General features: G+C 36.2%; 1 protein-coding gene across 6 annotated transcripts in view; it reads left to right on the forward strand.

Moving 5' to 3' along the window:
- Positions 1-23,804, forward strand: part of LOC142450412 (thyrotropin-releasing hormone-degrading ectoenzyme-like) — a 496,691-nt gene that overhangs the window by 249,090 nt on the left and 223,797 nt on the right. For 5 of the 6 annotated variants that reach the window (XM_075552297.1, XM_075552298.1, XM_075552295.1 and 2 more), the window contains 5 exons: positions 4,049-4,114; positions 4,729-4,911; positions 10,275-10,363; positions 16,921-17,054; positions 17,158-17,213. The gene's annotated coding sequence lies outside the window, so the exon portion shown is untranslated. The remainder of the gene's footprint in view (positions 1-4,048; positions 4,115-4,728; positions 4,912-10,274; positions 10,364-16,920; positions 17,055-17,157; positions 17,214-23,804) is intronic. The other variant, XM_075552300.1, reaches the window with a different exon arrangement.

A 23,804-nucleotide genomic window follows, 5' to 3' on the forward strand; every position in this document is an offset into this window, starting at 1 on the left:
GATTTATAACTTTAGACACCCAAAGGGGGCAATTCTACTTTGTGGTATACATCATAATCATTTGGATACCAGTACCATTTTGTTTTTGACCTTATGGCGAGAGGCGCTAGTCCTGCAGTGGGGAAGTGTTCTGTGCTAACCAAAAGCAAAGTAGTTTTAACCAAACATGGCAGATCTCTGTAAAACAAAAGAAGCAAAATTCTAGGAAATGCTACCGGAAGTGTGACTCCCTCCTACAGGACGACCATGCAGTGGAAACAGCTGGATGCCAATGGTTTGGGTGGGATTTACTTAGGGAGTTTTTAGATTATGTGGGCAGTTAAATTAATGAGCAGGCAATTGAAACACAGAGTAATATGTCTTCTGATAGGGTACAAGGTACTTGGCTCAGAATTAGAAAGGAGGCAGAAGTGGGCAAAGATTCTCAGGGAAAATGCATTAAAATTGAGACTTGACTATTAAAGTGAATTTGCACAGTAAAGGAGAAAGGTAAAGTTTGAGTGGAGAACTAGGAAATAGAGAAAATATTGTATTAGGCATCTTCAAATAAAGTAGCTAATCTGAGACTGGGCAACAAGTGCTAAGAGGCTTGAGGAAGTACAGCGGGGCTAGTCCATGAGGGAGCTCAAGGTGTAGTGTTTTCTGAGCACACCGTATTGGCTGGCTAGCACAGTGGTGTGTGGTAGGGTTGAAAGAGAGAAGAAGCAGTGGCAGGCGCTGTGTCCAGGTGAGAAGCTGTAATGTGTAGCGTGGCACCTTAGAGGAAGATTCAGGATATCAGAGCAGTAATGTGACGGGAAGGACAGGAAGGCGTGAAAGATGACTCTTTGGTTCATATTCATCATTGGGGAAAAGCCCTCAAGAAGAGACAGTTTGGGGGAGGAGAGTGAGTTTAGCTTTCTTTGAATATGACCCTTAATTATCTTTGGGGAATCTAGTGGATATTGGGCTGTAGACATATGTATGGGGTTTGGATATGGACCAGGGTCTGTGATTTCAAATTTCCTGATATCTTAAATGATTATATTACCTATCCCAATGTTATGTGAATTAAGTGAAGGAATATAAAGCAATTCAGTGTTAAGAGAGGCAAATGACATTATAGTTTTTTATGTGAAACATTCCTTAATTATTAGTGATGCTACCCTTTGGTTGGTTACGTAATTCAGTTTCCTATTCAGTAGCCTGAGCTTATTAAGAAGATTATTGTAGCTAATATCACCTCAATCACTATTGGTGGTGTAGTAGTTACGTGTGGCACTATGATCCACATGGCTGGCAGTTCAAACCCACCAGCAGGTACATGGGAGGAAGACAGGGCTATCTACTCCCGCAAACAGTTACAGTTCAGAAACCCTCGGAGGGTCACTATGAGTCAGCATTGACTTGATGGCAGAGAGGTTTGGGTTATATAATATTGAACCTTCCTTTTAACTACATTTTAAAGTAGTTCACTTCACTTTTAACTACTATGCATGTTGGCTTTCCCATAGGTAGATATATCAGAATATGCTTTCGGTTAATCCCTTTTTAACTTGTAATCAGTTTATATTGCTAGATAGGTCTCATAAGTATATTCAACTAATCATCTTCATTATTTTCAACTTCTTTCATTTCTGAAATATCTAGTATAGACAGCCCATCACTGTTCTTACAGTGGATGTCAAAGCATTATACTTTATACATTTATATTGTAATGTCATATCTAATGTTGGATTTTCATATATGTGTCTATATTTATTAATAAATTTCTTATCCAATCATTGTCATATTCATTTACTGGTAGGTTAGAATAGAACTTAAAGTCGTTCGATGTAAACATGCACCAACCATTGGAATTGCTTTGGCTCTGTAATTTTTGGTCCAAGACTTTCACAGCTTCAGTCACAGGGACCTACTCAAATTGCATCTTGTTATTTACATTTTTTTCTCAACGACCTTTTGCCCATCACTGTTCCTCCATTCCCACGAAACCTTCCTGGTCTATACTAAGTGCATTATACAATTCATGGAAATAAAAGAATAAATAGATGATATGGTTTTTAATAGGCATGATCCTCACATTTTCTTTGTAATTCTCCAAAGACTAAGAATATATTTCCATATGTATATCGTTGTTGTATAAGAGAAAGGCTGGGATAACTAAAGAATATGTGTTTGGGGAGGAAAGACAGTTGAAATCTGAAGAATTCCAATGCCATGAATATTGAAGCTGATGGGATTCCAACAAAAACATACCATTTCTATCCTGAATATCCAGCCTGGCATATGAAGACCCCCTTCTTAATCCTGACTGATTGCCATTTCAGCTTGTTAGAAACAAATTGGAGCCTTATACAGAATTGGGAGAGTAAAAAAGACATTGAGCTAATGATCAAAATCAAGCTAAGATCCAACCGATCTCATGGTAGACTGACTGTAGATATTCTGATCCACCCCAAGGGGAAACCTGTATTCCTGCATCGGTCCTTTCCAGATCCGTCGGTGTCCCTTTGCTGCCTCTCTTTTATTATCCCAATACCTCTGCATAAACAGAACTCAACAATAATAGTTCTCATTTAAATAGATGTTTCACATACATTTATAAGTTTCAATGTCCATTGTTTTTCAGTGTATTCAAGAGATCCCCCAAGATACACACACAAACAAATTAAAAGCAAAATTTCTAATAATTTTAACACCTAATCAGAAAATGATTTAAATCCTAGTCCCAGGGTTCAAATAGAGAGTGCTTCATATAGCTCTCCTACCCAAAGCTAAACTCCAGGTTCAGATTAGTTCTTTGGAGATCTAAATTCGCAGTAAAGTTGTCCAGAGCATCTTGATGAGAAATCTGTCATTGCTAAGTCAGTGTGGATGTTGCTTCTCCAGGCGTCTGATTAAGTGGGAGGTGCCATCTGAACATGTGAGTTGCCCACAAAAGCTCAATCTGTCACAGGTGCTACAATTTGTATTTCAGAAAATCTGCTTCTACAACTTTAATTATCTCCAAAGCATCCCACTTTACATAAAGTTCTCAATGGAGTCAGCATTTTCCCCCCAGTTTCAGAACTGGCATGTAAATTAAGCATTTGCCTGTTACCTCCAAGTTCTAGGGCTGAAAGGATCTCAAATGAGACACTTTGCTTAACATCATCTATGTTCTTCTCCTTCTCCCACTTCGACATCGGAAAACGAAGTGCCCAGTCGTCATAACTGAGGACGCATTCACCGCGATGCATCCATGCCTCCCAGAGAGGAGGAAGGCTTAAATTAGAAAGAGAGTGTGTAGGTTTAACTAATAGTTGGGAATTCCTAAATTAAAAAAATATTAGACCAGGATAAAATTTCTTTTTAATAATACTTTTTCATCAAGTCAATGAAAAGCAATGTTTATCTCTGTGATAATAGGCACCTTCGCACTAGAAAGCCTGTGACAACAGTCCTCTTTGGGCAAAGTGATACCTCTTACCTGTTTGACTAACAGAAGGCCATTGGGACTCATTTACACTGGCTACGTAGACAAAAATCAGCCAGTCCCACTTGACCAAATCTTTCTTAGTTAGGCCTTCTGATAAGGGTCACACAAAACCACACATTGCTTTCATTTTATACTCTTCCATGGAATCTGAACTCGAAAGACATCCACCGCAGTAAAGATTTGTTATTGTCAGAGTTGTTCTTATCCCATGAAATATTTTTTTAGATTCCAGTCTAAAATCCTGATGGGCAAGGTTTCCCAAAATATTACACTGGGGAGGTAATTTAATTCAAAAAGCCAAGGTTGACATGATAAATGAAGGGATGTTTTTTGACCCCCCCAAATCTATAAATGATTCAACTCTCAAAAATAATTTTTAAAGATTAAAGTTATTTGATACTTAATTAGAAAATATGCTATGCTTAAGTTTTTTTGAATAGTTTAATTCTTATAAACCTTTATGAGTATTTCTCTTTGTATCAATATAAGCACAGCAAATAGAATTGTTTATTTGATTTGAGAAATGATTATATTAACTGGTAATTGCTTAGCAGTTAAATTGTAATTCAAATCTTATTTTCTTTGTAGGGTTATTTAACCATTCATAAGTATGGCAACGCAGCCAGAAATGATCTCTGGAATGCCTTCTCAGAGGTAAAGTATAGGAAGAAAAAGAACCCAAACCATTGGTAACTTTTATTGACGCTGACAGTATGTTTTCATTTTGAGCTTTTATTTCCTTTGTCGCGTATTATTTATAAATGTATAGTAATGAGCTATATAAAATGTACTAAAAATACAATGGGATTTAAATGTACTTAATGTTATTGATGCCTTTCATACTTTAAAAAGATAATAATTATGGAATACAATTTTAATATATTTGGGAAGTGAGTCATGCTAAAGTGAGAAATACTGCAAGTTTTTAAGGAAATATGTTTTCTTGTGTGCATGACAAATATTTAAATATACCAACTAGACACACTGGGGATATTTAATGATGCTGCATGTATTTACTTTACCAGTAAAATGTATTTTATTCTCCATTATGTAAAAAAAATTAATGCTAATGAAACTTCCATATATATATGCATGAAGCCTAACTTAAGGTGAGAAAATTAATTTTAGTAACACATTATATTAGCTTCACTGATCTTGAAATGTTTCATATTTAGGTAAATATTAAAGGTAAAAGTGAAAATGATTTAATATAATTATATGTATAATTCATGCTTATAAAGCTCATTTATCCAATTTGGGTTCTAAAGGCTTTGAAGAGGAATGGAAAATATGTAAATATACAAGAAGTCATGGATCAGTGGACGCTCCAGAAGGGCTATCCTGTTATCACCATCTTGGGAAATGCAACAGCCGAAAAGAGGGTAACCATTACCCAGCAACGCTTCATTTATAAGTGCTAAGACCAAAACCTTTGAACATCGAAACAGCAGGTACCACTGACTCTCTTTTAATTTAACATGAATATAGGAACTTTTCTTTTTGCCATTCACCTTTTAATTTTAATATTTTAAGATAATTTTGACAACATAATTCTGAAATATAAGTTAAGACTCTTTTTATTTCTTTATTTCCATATGGTATTTTTGATTCCTTTCACTGCCGATACCTTACATATTTTAACCCCTGATTGATGAGCACACTTATGGTATTTCATTGAAGACTATTTTAAATTATTCTAATCATTTTAAATGTGAGATATGATATTTTACTTTTTGTTATAATATTTTTTAATCATCTTTAAGAAAGTTAAGGTGTGTTGTGAATTGAATGGGATCAATCTAGAAAACCAAATCAAAAGTATTTAGATAATAAATATTATCCTAGTTAACAAAACTCAAAAACTAAATAAATACCTTAAGGTGATCTTAAGTAGAAGTGGCAATATGAAAATATATTCTCTTTCCCTCAAATGTGGTGTTTAAAACTATAGAAAACACACCTGAATTTTGATTTGCTATAAATTTAACATTGGGGAACCCATTTAATTACTTAAAATTCAGAATATAAACATTCTATCCAATTTTTCTAGTTTATTTTTACTACTTTGTTTCAGTAAAGACTGAGTCAATGTAAGAAAGTACACTTCAAATCAGGCAGTTTTTAAATTTATATATAGAATGCCCTGGTAAGGGATTGGAGGGGTGAAGGGAGGGCAAGTATAGAGATCAAAAGTAATAAGTAAATAGAAGTGCTCATATTAGTTTACTCATGCTGTGTCCTATCACCTTGGGAAATTAGGATGCTGGACTTCATCATCCATTATTATGTAGGATTGGTGGGGAATATTTTAAACTTACATGAATGAATAGCATCTCCAAGTTAGCTTGATGTGAATAAAAGTGTTAGGGAGATTCATGAACATTTTCTGGTGGCTGATATTGGAACTCCATTTAAGAAAACATGAAGTCTTCACTGTTGTATTGAGATAAATACTGGTACAGCAGCTATACTATACAATACGATACGATACTATAGTATACGATACGATACTATAGGTGTAGGAAGGAGCTGGGCTCCACAGCAGTTAGAATGGAAAGATTGGCCCTGGGTTCTCACCCAGCCATGCTGCCGGGGACAGACTTGCAGGTCTGCTGCCATACAGATGAAAACCCAATTCTGCGCCATCAGGTTGATGGCGACTCCTAGCCCCCCTAAACACAGGGTTGAACTAGCCTGGGAGTTTCTGAGACTGTAGCTGGGGCTGGGAGTAGGACCCCCTTCTTTCTCCAGCGGAAGAGCTGGAGGCTTCAAACTGCTGACTTTGCAGTTTGCTCTACTCTCGTCAAGATGGGGGCACATGGAGGTTAAAGGCTCAAGTAGAGAGAGGCCTTCACCAGGTATGAGGAGTTGCCTTTTGCAATTAAACTGCTCGAACACGCAGAATAACACTCCTCCCTTCACCCTGTCGGGATCTGCCTGTCACTGCTTCGTCCCCTTCTCTGGGTCCCCACAGCTGTCAAAGGCTGCCCTGATCACCCACCGTCTGGCCCCAGGCGAAACACGCTTCGGCATGGACCACGAAGTACACAAAAACGACTTGACTGTGGCGAAGCCAGATTGGGGCCATGCCTTTGAGAATGAACAGTCTGACACAGGCCTCCCCGATGCAGAAAAACAGAAAGGACACCCAGATGACAGAACAAATATTGAACAAAAATACTCTGCCAGCCCATAACCTGCATCAGAGGTGTCAGCCAGGAGCCTGGCTCTTCACGGGGGAAAGTCTCTCAGCATGAGTAAGCAGTTTTAGCACAGAGCGCTTAGCTTCTGCTGGCATTATAAAACCACCTGGATGGTTCTGAATCTGAGAAATTGGTATATAAAAATGTTGAGGAAAATTAAAATCCCCTTGGTGGCGTAGTGTTAAAGTGCTCAGCCGCCAGCAAAGATGGCATGTCGAAGCTGCCAGCCACTCCCTGGCAGAAAGGGGGAGCAGTGTGCTCCCATTAAGACAGCAGACCGGGACAACCCTAAGGCAGTTGTACCCCGACCTGTTGGAGGACCATGCGTCAGAATCCATTTAATGGCAAACAGAGCAAAAAATATATATACATGACATTCTATTATTTAAAATAATTTTCCTAGTAGGACAGAATCCATCTCTAGATGAGAATTTACTATTCCCCACTTAGATTATTGCTTAATTTATATTAATGTTAAGTTAAAGCTTGAAAATCAAGTCTGTGTGCTCCTTGTACAAGCCTTCCGAGGTCTCTAGAAGAGACATTGCTGACGTGCTAAAATAAATGTTTCCCACGGCTCTCGACTTTTCAGCTACTGACTTGGATCGTTCATTGGAGGGGCAACTGGGAACTCACAGACAATATTTGAGATTAAAGGGTTTTATTTAAGGAAGTTTACAGGTTACATACAATCAAGGTGAAAAATACATAGGACATGGTTGTCCTGTCAGGAGAAGTCACCAAGTTCTCTTCCAGGTGATAACAAAGACCCAGCAAGCATGGCACTCCTGTGTAAGGTTCAGCCCAAAGCACTTAGCTCCAGCTCTGTGCATCAGCAAACCCAGTTAAGTGGCCAAAGGCCCCCCACTCTACAGGCCAGCCGTAGGTCCCAAAGCACCCAGCTTTACTGATCATGACTTTCGCTTTGCCATGACTGTTCTGTGGGACAATTATCATTACCTCTTACCTGGAACATTTTAAATGTGTAATGTAATTATTTTTCCATATGTAATAAATGTACATCCTAGCTGTTAAGTAGAGGAAGAATGAATCTTTGCTATTTCTAACAATTGCATATATTTAGTAATGTGTTTAAGTGCATAAAATCCTTGGTAGGACTTTGGTACACAGGAAGTTGTGAATTTTCGTAGTTTGTTTTTCCTTCATTTCATTATAAATTTAATACATTTCACTGTTAACTAATACCACCTGAAGCATGGGGCACCTCCTGGGAGTCTTGGGCGACAGGGCATTCTGTGTGTCCGCACACTCACCCTTTCCTTATGGGCCCCGCCTGCAGCAGTCTCCGGAGGGTTTCCCTGTGTGCATCAATGCTTCGTGAATGTTAGTAGCAACTCCTGGGTGTGATTTTTCTCATTCCACTTTTTAAAATGTACCAATTCTTTTCCATGTTAGTACAATCAGAATTCTTAAGAACTACTGAAGAAAGGGATATATTTTTTGAAAATTTTCTATTGTTACTTAAAATATGATATCCATATGATCAGTTAAACAGAAACAACAAGAACATAATCTAACTACACACATTAATTTTTTCTAATCACTTTTTAAAATATTACATACTACTAGAGTCTTAGACTTATTTAGAGGGTCTTTAGATGTTTTTAGTCGTATATATTGTTTGCTTTTTAATTAATATCTGTTTGGCTTCACAATTTAGATTGTCAATTCAATGTGGAAGATATACACCTATAAAGTCTTGTTCATAAAGTTAGTCTATGTCTTACAGAGAAATTGATTTGGTCTTTCATTTTACTTATACTCCACCCAGTTCCTTTCGGTCTAATTACAGAGAGTAATTAATTGAATGTCTCCAATATCTATTGTTTGCAAGTACACACAAAAAATAAACTTGTGTTTTAAATTGAAAATTAGATCCAGCATTTAGATTAGATCCAGGTACTATTGCCTCTTAACTTATTTTTCCAATTAACCAAAATAGATTAATTATCTTTGGTGAGGGATGCTGTTTAAAAAATAATAAAATAATCTGGCTGTGATGTTCCCACGGTGTGTCCATTGTCATATATTTATCACATGTTTTTCATTGCATGCGTCGAGGCCTCTCTTAAGGAACATAAATTGTTTTGTTCACTAACTTCTATCCAAAGAACCAGGTTAGGCAACAATAAATTGGTTCTTTCATGATGGATTATGTGGAGTCAATTACAGTGTAACAGGGTACCTTCACATGGTTGGCACTCAGAAATGTTTCTCTGATTAAGTTCAGCTTATCATTTAAAATTCAGAATGTCAAGGATGGCCTTTTGACTTTTGACTTTGGGGATAGCAGTTGTTATGACATAATGAATTTTCCTCTTTTCCATCTGACATATTACTCTTGATGAATTCCCATGTATTAATTGTGAGTGTGAGAAATGAACTCTGTGACACGTAAAACAATTATGTGTCGAGGGACCGATTCAGCACTGCTCTTCCCAAATCTCCAGAAAGACGCCCATTTTATGATCAGTCACTCGGCGTCTCCACTGGTTCTCAGTTCTTCAGTCGCTCTCCAGTTATGAAGCTGACACAGTATAGCTTCTTATATCACAAACAAAATATATGACTTTAATACTCATTGCTCGCTTGTTGTGAAGTCTTGCCAATGACACAATGATAAAAGCAAACTAAAACAACAAGACAGGCCCACGTCAGCAAGTCCATTCTGACTCGTCATGACCCTGCATAGGGTTACTGACCCTGTAAACGTGTACAGTTGCTGATTGCCCCACTTTCCTCCCGTGGGACAGTTCTTAGCTTTGAACTTCCAGCTGTTTAGCAATAGCACAATGATTAGTTGAAGGAATCAGGTTATATTTCAAGAAAATAAAATATAATGCTTGAACGCAATGTAAAATCATCTATCATTAACTGGTTAGCCTTTCAGATTAAATAGATACTTTATGTAAACATATAGGCCTTGATTTTTATTACTATAAAAGGCAAACCTTATCAAATGTTTCTCTTTTATAACTCTGACCCACATTTGAACATTAAGTATCGGTGGTGCTTGGCCAATCCATTTGGAAATTTCATTTAAATCAGCAGGACATTAGGTGTGCCCTGTCGGGTGCATTGTGTTTATATGGATTTTAGGGGGATCTTGTCAGTCTTGTTTTATTCTCTTTGCCTGAATCACCTTATGTGTGCCATATTAACCTTATGGAAATATAATAAAATATCTCTCTGAACAGTTATAAAATAAATAAGGAGAAATTGGTGAAATGTGAATACATAAAATCACTAGTGTTTAATATTAAAACAATAGAAATGAATTATTTTAAGATTCAAATCAATATATACTGTAGTATTTAGCCACTTTTAACTCCTAATGCAAACATTTTGGGTTTTTTTGGCAAAGTATATTATTAGGAGATCTCTTCTACATTGACAGAAAACTTCTGAGTGCACAGTCTTCTTGGTGAGATAGAAACAATGAATTAGAATCTACTTTGATGTCTGAGTGCTTTTTTTATTGTTGTTTTTGGTAGCTTCCCTAAAAAGCATTAATAAAAATCCCTCTGAAGATGCATGTTTTTCAAATGAACACCAATTTGTATTTTTAAAGCTACTCTTCTATTTTGCAGCTACCTGTGGCAGATTCCATTAACCATTGTGGTAGGAAATAGAAGCCATGTGTCTTCAGAAGCAATTATTTGGGTGTCTAACAAATCAGGTAAGATATATATTCTCCCCTGTGGACAATTGGTTTCAGATAATTGTTCAGCAACTTAACCTCTGGTTTCTGGGGTTATAAAAATGTGCATAAAGACAAACTAGAAAGAGAAGATGGAAGAATGATAATCACCTCTACAAGATAAGAAAGCATAAGAGGATCTCTTCGGTATAATTTCTGACTCATCCACTTTCACCCTGCCTATATAATTCTTGTTTATTCGTTCCTTTCATGGTGAAGAGAAAACATTTAAATGCTTTTGTAGATCTCATCGTAGCTGTTTTAAACTGTATAATTTCATAATCACACATTTAATTAAAATGTAAGCAGAACTCCCATTAGAGCAGTGTCTCACAAACTGAAACTGAGGCAACAGTTTTAATCCCATTCCACTGTCTTTCTTTGCATTTTCAGACTATCTCTTTTAGAGACCAGAGAAGCAATATCCTTCATGGGATTAGATAATTATAATTATTGGATTTGAAGGGAGAGGATTAGAGTTGTCCTCAAAGTGCACCCTTTGGGGGTCAAACCTCAAGGTGCAGGGAGAAGAGCCAGTTCATTGTCTTTCTACCCACAGACCCAGTGCTATCAAATAGATTCCAACTCCCAGCAGTCCTCGGACACGGGAGCACTGCCCCGTAGGGTGTCCCAGGCTGTACCTGCACGCACAGGACACCGGTGTCCTCTTTCACCCCCAGAGGAGCTGTGAGACTGAACCAGGGACGCTTAGTTAGCAGCTGTTGCTCTTTGACCCCAGCACCACCAGGGCTCCTTATTGTCTGTGTAAATGGCGCCAAACAGGAGAGGGGCCTATTTGCAATCACTCACAGAAGAGTACTTGAGTCCCTTCTAAGTCCTTCATGGACAGCAGGGTCCACATGAGGGTTCCTTTTGCTCCGCTTCCCAGCGAGTTGGAGAAAAGGCGATGATCATCTTCTATTAACACTTCAGTGGCACTAAGAAGGTCACATTTTTCTACCTTTTTCCCCTTGCTGCTTTCACCAATGCTGTTAGTGTATTTTAATTCTTTATGCTATAAACATCATTTTGAGCATATATCTTTTGTTTTAAGTAAATAAACAAATGTTTGTTTCATTTCATACATGGCACAGTTAAGTACTCAAAATAGGTGCATGGCTACATATAGGCAAAATGTACTGAATCCAGAATGTAATCTGACTATCAGAAACATAAACACTTGTAATTCCCAGGGGTGAAGGTTACTCATAATTTCGTGTTAATGTAATTTTAATATGAAACTGCATATTATAAAGAGTTACAATTCCATTCACGTTTATTGTATATAAGACATTCACATGTAATGTGGTGGTACATTGAAATGCTGACTGTAACATTTATTGGTTTCTTCTCCTTTAAAATAACTCATTACAATTTGTTCTTTTAATTGCTTTGAGTTAGCGTTTATTTCGTGATTCTGAATTCACACTTACTATCTTATTTTCCTTTATAATTCTCTTTTATCCCCATGAAGCACCTTTACTTGAATACATAATATGTTATTACATGGTGAATGAAACTAGGGAGTTGTAATTGTCCAACGATTTGAATTATGCCATCCCTCCATACATTTCTTAGAAACATGAGACATAATAATCTTCAGAAATAAACTACGACATATCCCTTTGAAATGTAGAGTGGAAATGAGAAAGTTAAAGAAATGTAGAAGTACTTACTGATTATATATTTGAATCAGCCTAAACACTCAGCTTAGAAGGTGAGGGCTATAGGGAGTCTGTTCTTACTGGAAACCTGCTGGAGAAGGTATTTCCTCTTTATCCTTTACTTTCTCCTTTTTGGGAAGACCATAAGCCTTCCCTTGACCAATACAGGTTGTACTTGAGAGATTGCTTCATCTTGAGTTATTAATCAGGATAATGACAGTCCATTCTTTCAACATGTTTGCCTTAAATATCACCAATGTTAATATGAAGAACTGCTATGAACAACTGCACAGGTATACGCTTTAAAACTCTAGGGGATGCTATTTATGAAGGGGGTATTGTGAGTGGCACATCCCCACCCCACAGTCAGGCACTGCACACATATCAGAGTGTAAGGTGTCCTTTTGTTTCAATCCCAGCAGTGTTCTCTATTTGACACGAACATGGTAACACTTAATACTTAAGGTTGCTCAATACCGTCAAGTGTTTACTCAATAGCAAGTAAGTTTTCCACATGTCACTTGAAGGCCTTATAAATGCTTTATAAATGCACAAATTGGGGTGACCGATTCCCAGTGAAGCTAAAAATAAAAGTCATCTTTCTAGTTTGCCTTTTTCAGTGTCATTTTACCTATGCACCGTCTTCTCTTGAAGTCCTGAACTTCGATGAGGCCTAGTAAAAACCTGACACCACACTATAATTAGATAAAAAGAAAAGATTGGTTAACCTCAACTTCTTTTATATGTTATCTCCTATTTTATTCAAAACAAACAACTAATGTACATGAAAAGTATCTGCATTAAGCCAGGGAGAAAAACGCATTGGTCAATTGTTATAAACACATGTAAAAAAATGCCAAATTTTAATGACAACAACCAGATCAATGTTTTGTAATTTTTCATGGTCAGTAAAGATTTTATTTCACATATATTCACACAAGGCCATAGTTAATTATAAAGTTTAAATTTGATTATCATCATCATATTTTCTTGAGAGTTAAATTTTTGAAGCCCTTTGGATAAATATATAATTATTTCTAAAGATGACATAAAACGCTACCTAAAGTATTAAGTCAATTTTTAAGTTATTAGAAACAACCAAAATTTTTTCTCTCTTTCATTTTCACTGAGAAAATACCAACAATCTAGGCATTATAAATGTAATAGCTTGCATATTTACTGGATATTTGCTTACCCAAGAGTGGAAGGCAATACATTCAGTTACATTTTAGGAAAGAACACAGTCAGAATAGAGTAGACACTGGCTCTGAAAGGTCAGTAAACACTAAACTAGTGCTGAAGTGCTCTCACCTTTGCCTTCAGCATTGGCTTACTTGAGACTCAGAAGCCCTTAGAAGCAATATGATTTTAATCCCCATCTTCTAAATGAGTTTATTACAATTTGATGGTAACTTGGGTCAAGTCCGTTGGCAAATTAGGTAAAGAGCTAGGTCTAGGGCTGTGATTTTCTTCTGTTATTTTTAATACTTCTCTCATGAGCACACCCTTATTTACCGTGGATAAAATTGTAAAGTTTTGTTAGGCTGTCTGGGCGATCTCTTAGTTATGTAACACTTTGTCATTGGGTGTATGCCAGTGACTCTTAAAGAGCTACAGAACATTATCTCATTTAATTCTCTTACAAGTTTAGGGACGAAGTCCACCTAAGTTATCACAGAGTTTATTGTGTATTTCCAGTTTTGTTATCCTGGTTGACATTTCTTCTCATCTGCAGCCAGCCAAGTTTGTAAAGAATATATCACCTTCTTCTTTTGGTCCTGGGGTGTGTGTGTTGGGTGTGTGTGTTGGGTGTGTGTGTTGGGTGTGTGTGTTGGGTGTGTGTTGGGTGTGTGGTGGTGGTAAATGAATGATAAGAACTAAAATATTTTAAAGTATTAACTGCTCTGTGTTTTGATATGGCCTAAGACTTGTGTCATTTTGGGAACATTCCAAATAGAAATTTTAATTATTATTACCGACCCTCAAAATATAGCTTCCATAATTTTTTATGGTTCTCATCATGCACTGTACATCACGAGGCCATGGAAAAAGAACACTTTAAAATTCATTGCTTGCCATTAGTTAATTTGAAGAATATTTTAGGGATATAATTAACTAGAACTGAAAAGGTATTTAAGAATGTATTACTATATCTTGCCAGGGATTATTTCTCTACAGATTTCACTTATACCAGAGACATAAAAATATTCACGAACAGTAATAACCTTCAGGTTTTAGTTATCAGTTTAATAATGGCAAACTTAAAAGCAGGAGATGGTTGCCTTTTATTTCCTTTCCTTCTTTTTTACTGACCAGACTACATAAAAGGGGTAAGAATTGCTTTTATCATTTATACATACATATTATTTTAATTTGAGTATAGATTTAAATTTTTGAATAAAATTGATTTAAAAACAAGAGCCAATTATATCACATGAGATTTATATAAAAGATGAGCATGAAATAACTTTTAAATTATATTTAATAATTATAAATCATGACAATTTGAAACCTGTAAAACCCTAAATTATATGATCAGATATGAGGCTTGAATTTTAAATATTATCACCTATAAAGTGACTACTTAAGGAGTGGGGAGATCCAATTTATTCTGTGAATTCAGACATGATTTTAATATTTTATAAGGAATAGATCATTGTGAACTTACAGATGCATGAAAATAAAGTCAAAGTTGATCAACAGAAACAGTATCCTTAATGTTTCAATTTTATTTTTTATACTTGCCACATTTTCTTGTTAACTATATCTCTTGTCATCATTGCATCCATAAAATGGGGATGATATTCTAAAGCTTCTTTATAGCAATTGTGTGGATAAACATTGAAGTTTTGAAGAAAAGGAGATTATAAAGTCTCATAGGTAGAGAAAATCATTCATACTCTAAAATAGAACTTGATAGACTTTTCCTTCTGCATACCACTATTAAACTAGAGATCAATTGTCAGCCTAAGAGAATGTATACCATTTCTTTTCCATTGAATTGTAGCATTGAAAGGGACCTTATAGGCCATTGTTTGTCCATCAGGTTATAGGTAAAGTGGTTTTAAAAAAGGAATATGCTATCGAAGTTTAAAAATTTATGTATATAGATGTATAGTCGGGCATGACTTTCTTGCCCCTATTCTAGTTTATTTTAACTGTCATATTTCTCCTTTCAAATTAAAAAGAGAGAAGGAATGTGAAAATGTGTATTTTATGATAGTAAAAGCACTATACCACGTTGTGTCAGGAGCATAGACCAGACTAGAAAGAAGCCTAGATGGTGGAAGACCTCAGATGGACTATTTTCAGCTGTGTTGGACAATTGAATTACAACTGTCTGAACATCGTTTGCACGGGTGTGGCCAAAGTACAGTGCTTTGAAACATTAAATATTAGATTTTTTTCAATAGTTTGGGATTATATTTTAGTGGACTGTAATAGGTGCCTCTTCATCTTGCTGGCATGTTTGGACTAAATCTTCCACTTTATTCCAGTTTTGAGCAATTAATGACCACTTTTGTCCACGATACCTTTTGTGGTAGTAGAATTATTTTCTGATGGACTCTATGTAAAGAGATTCCATTCAAAAACTATATGTTTGAATGCGTCCTTGGGGAAATAATAGGAAAACCTGATTTGGAGTCTGAGATGTAAAAACATTGACAATGGACTGAAGCTGACTCCAATGGGCTGCACATGGTCTCTGTGATACATTTTCTGGTGTGAGCTATCATGGAAATGATTTATTTTTCCCTTGGGCATGAGACACTGTTTTAGCATAAGCTCTGCTGAATCCTGGAGGCTTTGTAGATAGAGAACATGAACACATGCTATAGTAAACGGTGGCATAGCAAGCTAAGCATTTGGACTGCAAGCTGGTTCAAACTAGCCAGCTGTTCCTTCAGAGAAAGATGAGGCTAGCTGACCTCATAACCAGGAGCAGCAGTTCCGTTCTTCCCGATAGGGTCACTGTGAGTTAGAACTGACTCCATGGCAGTGGTTTTATACATGTATACGTGTACACTTACATATATTTCCTTACATTTATGCACAAAGATTAAAAATATTTTATTTAAAGAGTATGCAGGTTCTAGGACACACAAGGTCTGAAAGCATCCACAATGAAGTACAAAATCATTGGAATTGTGACCTATGGTTTGTAAATAAATAAGGAAACAATTGAAAATGAATAGCATTCTCCATATGTACCATATTTGAAGGAGTTAAATGTGTAAGAAGTTATAAGATTGTTTTTACCAGCTCGCTTTCTTTAATTGAATTACCTGGCTAATATAATCAAGTTACTATTTTCCAAGGTGATTCCAATAAGCAGAATTTATTATCTTTGTTTTTAATTATGTGTAGAAATATTAGAGTCTTAAGTAAATGCAGTTTCTTTTTCCGGCGTTATTGATGATGCTGCATCATCTGTTATTTATAGTATTTCCAAGAAAGCACAAGGAAGAGGCAAGGAACACCCATGACTCTGAAATAAATGAGCTCGATTGTTTTAATAACTTTCTTACTGAACGCGTTAAGAGAATGTAGTTCTCAAAACTTTTCCCTTCATTCTAATCATACTATATGCATATATAGTCTATGTCACACAGACACAAGTACATGTTAGGTCACATGTATGTTGAAAAAACAATTATGTGTAGGGGATAGGGATTTTATCAGGAATAGAGGCTAGTTATAACCTACTAAACATTTACTAGTATATCCTAGATGCAAATGATTACGTGAAAGATTAGCTTTTATTTGAGCAATAATAATTATTAGTAACTTTACACTTGGTATTAAGAAAATATACTTTATATATCATTAACATCTAAATCTATTTCATCCTGAAAAACATGCTGTTTGTAGAGCACCACAGGATCACTTCTCTGGGCAAAGGAAGCTGGTTGTTGGGGAACATCAATCAAACCAGATACTTTAGGGTCAACTATGACCTAAGGAATTGGAGATTATTAATCGAACAGTTAATAAGGAACCATGAGGTAAATTCTGGATTTTCTCTTTAAGATCCGTTTTCAGATGTGAACCCTGGATTTTAATTCTAAATTTCTAACCAGGACAATATTTTTCTGGTTGGCCTCATAGGTTCTCTCAGTCAGTAACCGAGCAGGTTTGATCGACGATGCCTTCAGCCTAGCCAGGTAGGTGTGTTTTCCTATGCAACTACCCAATCAAGACTCACACTAGTGAGACTTTCTCTATTAAACTCAATCGCGTGTATGTTTTGAGTAATCTTTTGAAATAATTTGTTTCATGTGCTCTGGGGGTGGGATATGAATTATAATCATATAATCTTGATCAATAGTTAGCCATAGGGTGTTTCTGAGTCAGAAGAAGCTTGATCAATTTCTACTGAAAATTCGATTGACCACTCTGGAGATTAATAATTGCTTCACCATTTCACTAATTAACTCTACAAAATGGCCATTGCACCATATTTAATGTTTGATAGACTACACTTTTCAGTGTTAGCAGTTTTTTTCTCTTACATAGATTAGTATATCTTTTTAAAATGTGGTGCATTATGAAAAGCTATTGCTTTCAGAAACAGGTAGTTCCAAATTTTGATTAAAAATGCAGATTAAACATCTCAAGAAAAGAGTCATAACAATCTTATAGTAGCATTTTCATTGATATTTTTCATAATTTGTTATACTATTAAAATAAATTATGCTTTGCATAATTAAATAAAATTATTTAAATTAAATAATTTGAAAATAAACCCAAGTGATTTATTCAGTTTGGAGACGAACTAGTAAAACAGCTCAGTTCTGAATTGTTTGTACTGCTTCACATGCAAATTTTAATTTACTAATTTGATTTTACAAGCTACAGATTAGGACACAGTGGTTCTCTTAACTTAAGTGTTTGTCATTATCCGTTATGTTAATTCTCCTATGATACTGTGAAAACCACCTAGAGATGTCTCGTGCATTAGGCACTGTCTCATAACGGGACATTAAACTGCTTTCACAGTGTGCACATCCCATCACATAGCAACTTTCTTCTGCATGTTAAAAAGCATATAGTTCCCTAGAGCTTTGTATTTAATCAAAACCAATGAGTCTAAATATCGATCCCAGATAATTACTTTGATAGAGGCAAAATCAAAGCTTGGAATCAGGTTTCAGAAAACAGCACTCATTAAATAAATAATAATATATATAAGGAAAACCTCATTTAAAAAAAGGTAAAGGACTTTCAGTGGTTCTTTTAAAAGAAATTTATATCTGGCCTTTGCTGTTTCCTTGTTAAAGAAGCCAAGAACCAGTATCAATATTTTCTGTTACTTGATGTCAGTGCCTCATTTTGGGTGGAACTTCAGGTTCAAAAATAGCTGCTCACAGAATGCTAAGACTAAGGATCATTTAGCAGCAATAAAATGTCTAATACAGTTGTATTTATTCAAAACAGTTGTTTAATTAGAAGCATTTTTTGCTTACAACCAGGTAATTAAGAATTATTCCATATTACAACATCAACTTATTGGGCAAACATTTAGAAATAATAGAGATTGAGAGGATCTCCTTAGATACCGATGTGTGAAAATAATGATTAAGAGGTATTTTTTGCTTGAAAGTATGATGTAAAGACTTTAAAGTATGTTTTAGATACAGTGGAAAGATTAAGTCGACATAGAAGTTCCAAAAAATCCAGAAAGTCAATGAGCATACACTTACTCCAATATTTCACCCAGAGAAAATCAAGACAAGCAAGTAGTGCAATAGATTACCACAGAAAGTTAAAGTAGCTAGAAGAAAACTTATATCATGAACTAACAATTACCTGAAACTTAAAAGGCACCAGACACAAATCTGTGTACAGTTATTCATTTAATGAATAATTGATAAAGCCTTATGAAATATGTAGGATTGGTTGTTGCTGCTGTCGGTGCCCTTATGTCTGTTCTGACGTACAGTTACCCCATGTAAAACAGGACACAACATGCCAGTCCCGTGCCGCGCTCCCCCTCTGTTCTTATGTCCAATCCTATTGTTGCACCACAGCGTCAAGACGTCTTTGTCTCTGCTCCTCTGCTTTACCAAGTGTGCTATTCCTTTCTAGGGGTGGGTCTCCATCATGCCCATAGTAAATGAGATGAAGTTCAAGCAGCATTATGGCTGCCCATCTTCTGAGACAGATTGGTTTATTCACTTCACATGCATTGTATTCTCAATATTTTCTTGCCAGCACCATGATTCAAATGTGTTGACTCTTCTTCAGTCTTCCTTATTCAGTGTCCAACTTATCATGGTCACATGCGTGTGAGGTAATTGAAAAGACCATGGCACCTTAGTCCTCAAAGTAACTTCCTTGCCTTTCAAAAGTTTGTTTTTTATATGTCGAATGATCCTGTTACTGTTTTATAAATAAGGAAGCTGAGGATCAGAGAAGTCGTTGAACCTGACCACGTAACGCTGCTAGCAATTAACAGGGCACGTGTGTACATCCAACTTGTAGGACGGTCGAACCCATACTGTTAAAAAGGACAAGAGTCTACACTTCAACAGCAATGCCATTTATTTTAATAAAAGGGAAGTTTACTTTAGAAAACTGAAGGACTTTAAAAAGACATTTCTATAAAGAGGGGGAACCCCCGCCCCCCAAATGGAGAAAAAAGCCCCACTGGGCATAACTTTCACACTATGCATTTTTCTTGGTAGGTGAGTAACTTGCTCTTAGCGCACCCAGTGGCGTCACCTGGGAAAGTTCTTTCTGGTCTCAGTGAATTTTTTTTTTTTTTTTGTAGAAGTAATATCACTGGAAATCAGTTTTTCTTTTGGCCAATTTAAGAGACCAGGATGCAGTTGTGAAATTTTATTTCCTGCCTGGAAAATATGCTTCAGAAACTCAAGTGTATGAATGCTTTTCTTATTTCAAGAAAGGTAAAATGCCGATTGATGATAAAACTCATTCTAGACATCCGTCGACATCTCAAAAAGACAAAAATGTTGACTCATAATCCACTTGGAGTTCCTTCCACCAGGTCAGATTATTAATCAAGCTTTCTATTTAGAGGTTCTGAAATGATAGAGTAACTGTGCCACAAAAAAGACCTTATTTGTGGCAGATGGGACTCTGGTTCTGCCACCACAACAATGCACCTGCTCAGGTAGCCATCTCAGTGTGCCAATTTGGGGTGAAAAAACAGCATGCCCCTCTGGCCCCATGCATCTTAACTCACCTGACCTCACTCTGTGCACCTTCTTTTTATGTCCGTGAATCCAGAGGGACATGAAAGGACAGCAATTTGATGACACAGAAGGTGAAGAAAATAATGAGGGAGGTACTGTCAGCCATCCGAACAGATGACTTTTAATGTTTCCAAGAATAGAATCACAAATATGACAAATGTGTTAAGGGTAATGGAGAATACTTTGAAGGTGATAAAGGTTGTTTTATTTAAAAATTTTAAATTTATAGTTTTGAAAAATAAATTCCATTTATTTTTTCCCTTTAGTGGGTACCTTCTCATATTCTGAAAGTTTTAGAATGCTTATGAGAAAACAAGTAGTGATATTTTAAAGACAGAGAGCAAAAGAAAATGGAAAATATGTGAATATTTTTCACTCATTCACATTAACATGTTAATTTTAAATGTAATATTTAAAATATTTATAACCTTTGTCTGTCTGTTAGAATATTATTAGAAATATATCCCCTAATTTATATTCCTTGTTGACTGAGTCAGAACATTGCTTTCCATTTTAATTTTGGAAGTCTTAAACACTTGAAACAAACCATTTTATTCTCATTTATTAAAATTCACCAGGGAATATGCAAATGTTATTAGATCAATAATTATGAATTTTTTAAATGATCATGAGATACCTTCATTTTAACATATGTAGTTGTAAACAAAGCCACATGGATGTAACACCCAAGAATCAAATCTCCTCAATGTGTGGAAAGGCAGATAGGGAAGCTCCGTATCCTTATCCAGAATTAGAACAAGGCAAACTATGGAACAGACCATCAATTGCTATTGTGCAAGTTCAAATTGAAACTGAAAAAGATGAGAAAAAGTCTAGTAGGATAAAAATATAAGAGTATTCAGGTGAGTATATCCCACCTGAATTTAGAGAATATCTCAATAATAGCCTTGCAGCATTGCCTGATCATTAATGATAAAAGACTAGATGATTTTGGATGACATCATGAGCATCATAGATGAAGGGAGCAAAAGGTCATTAAAAAGACAGGAAAGATAGAAGACATCAAAGTAGATGTCAGAAGGGACTCTGAACCTTGCTATTTATTGATCATAGAGCAACTAAAGCAAATGGAAAAATTAAAGACAAAGTAAAAGCTGACTTGAAAGTTTTATAGGCTCGCTCAAGAAGACAAGTGAAGCATTATGATGAATATGCATGAACATTCAGTTAGAAATCCTACACAGAACAACATGCAGCATTTTTCAAAATGAAATAAATAAGGAAAAAACTCAAGCCTTGAGCGAAAATACCAAAGGATTCTATGGAAAATATGCTTAATAATGCAGGAAGTATTAAAATAAGAATGAAAGAATCATAGTTACTGTACCCAAAAATTTGGTCACATTCAACCATTTTAGAGGTAGCATCTTAATCAAGAACCTATAGTATAACAGGAAGAAGCCCAAGCTTCACTGAAAATATTGAAGAAAAAAAAAGATTCAGGAACGGACAGAATAGCAATTGAGATATTTCAAATACTAGCCATAAGCTGGAAACACTCCCTCATCCATGTCAAGTATTATAGGAAACAGCTACCCCATCAACCAACTGGAAGAAATTCATGTATTTGCTCATTCCAAAGAAAAGTGGCCTAATATGTTGTGTAAATTATTAAAACAAAATCATAATATCACATGAAAGTAAATTTTTGCTGATAATAAGTTTAAAATAGTTATAACAATACATAGAGAAAAGACAGAAATTCAAGCTGGATTGAGAAGAGGATGTGAGATGAACTATATGATTGTAGATATCAGATGGATGCGTTTTGTTGACAATGCACAGGCATTTGATTGTGTATCCCAAAACAACCTATGGATTACTCTACGAAGAATACTTAATAGCTCTCATGCAGAGCCTATAGAAAGACCCAGAAGCAGTCACTGGGCAATCAAGGGGATGCTGAGAAAAATGATCCCAGAAGCCAGACTGCAAGAAGAACGCACCATCATGATTGTAAAAAGGCTCATAAACAACTTTCCATATGCAGATGGCACACCTTGCTTGCCAGCAGTCAAGAGGACCTGAAGCATTTACTGATTAAGATAAAAGGCTACAGCATTCAGCATGGATTGTACTTCTCCCTAAGGAAAAAATAAATCCTCACAATTCTGCCTAATGAAAAATAAATACAACTGAACTAATAGGGACATCATGATAAATGGAAGGCGGTGGTGGGGAGAATTGAAATTGTGAAGCATTTTGTTTTATTTGATACCACAATTACACTCATGCAAAGAAGCAATCGAGACATCAATTAAATCTGTAAAAGGATTATTTAATATGTTAAAGAGCAAAGATGTCACTTGCAGGATTAAAGTGTGCCTTATCAAAGTCATGATATTTTCAATCTCTTCATGTGCATGAGAAAGATGGACACAGACTGGAGAATAATGAGTCATTTGAATATGGTATTGACAAAGAATATTGTATTTACCTGGGTTGCCAGAAAAAGTGACCAGACTGTCTTTGAAACAGTACAGACCAAATGCTTCTTCAAGGTAAGGCTGGTGAGACTTACGTCAAGTACTTTGAACGTGTCATCAGGAGGGGCTAGTCCACAGTTGAGAGTGAGTGAAAAAGAAAAAGGTACTCATGTGCAGAGTGAAATTACTCCATCAATATTTCAAGGCTGGTACCATTGGAAAGCAGATAGCCAGGCCTTCTTCTCAGAAAGTTCCGGATAAATTTGATCCACCAACCTTTGGGTTAGTAGCTGAACGCTTCCTATTTGCACCACTTGGGTACTTACTCTTCTACAGGTGGGAACTCCAACTGTGAAAATGAACCCAAGTTCCTGTCTGGCATCAGAGGAGCTGCTAGAACATTTCACAGTTGCCCACCGCTGAGATTATCTGGGAGAATTACTGACCTTCAATCCAAAGTAGCTAGTGCTTTGGCAGGAACAAAATGTCTCCTCCGAGGAGCCCTGGTGGCATAGTAATCACTCATCAGCCTGCTAATGGTAAAGCCAGCAGCCAGAAATCACCATCTGCTCCTGGAGTGAAAGCTGGGACTTAATACTCCCAAGAAGAATTAAAGCAGTGGTTCTCAACCTGTGGGTCGCAACTCCTGTGGGGGTGGAACGGCCCTTTCACAGAGGTCTCCTGATTCAAAACAGTAGCAAAATGACAGTGATGAAGTGGCAATGAAAATAATTCTATGAGGGGACCTGATGCAAAGGGCTTAAGTGGAGAGCAAATGCTTTGAGAATGATTGGGGCAGGGAATGTATGAATGTGCTTTATACAATTGATGTATGTATACGTATGGATTGTGATAAGAGTTGTATGAGTCCCTAATAAAATGTAAAAAAAGAAAGATCAATAAATAAAACTGAGGAAAATTTTAAAAAGAGTTGTATGAGCCCCTAATAAAATGTTGGTTTTTTTTTTTAAAAGAAAAGAAAAGAATTCTGTGGTTGGGGGGTCACTCCCCCATGAGGAACTGTGTGACAGGATCACAGCATTAGGAAGGTGGAGCACCACTGTGTTCGAGTCTCAGAAACCTCCAGGCA

The sequence above is a fragment of the Tenrec ecaudatus genome, chromosome 6 (assembly GCF_050624435.1).
Source record: "Tenrec ecaudatus isolate mTenEca1 chromosome 6, mTenEca1.hap1, whole genome shotgun sequence".
In the NCBI taxonomy this organism is placed as follows: Eukaryota; Metazoa; Chordata; class Mammalia; order Afrosoricida; family Tenrecidae; genus Tenrec; species Tenrec ecaudatus.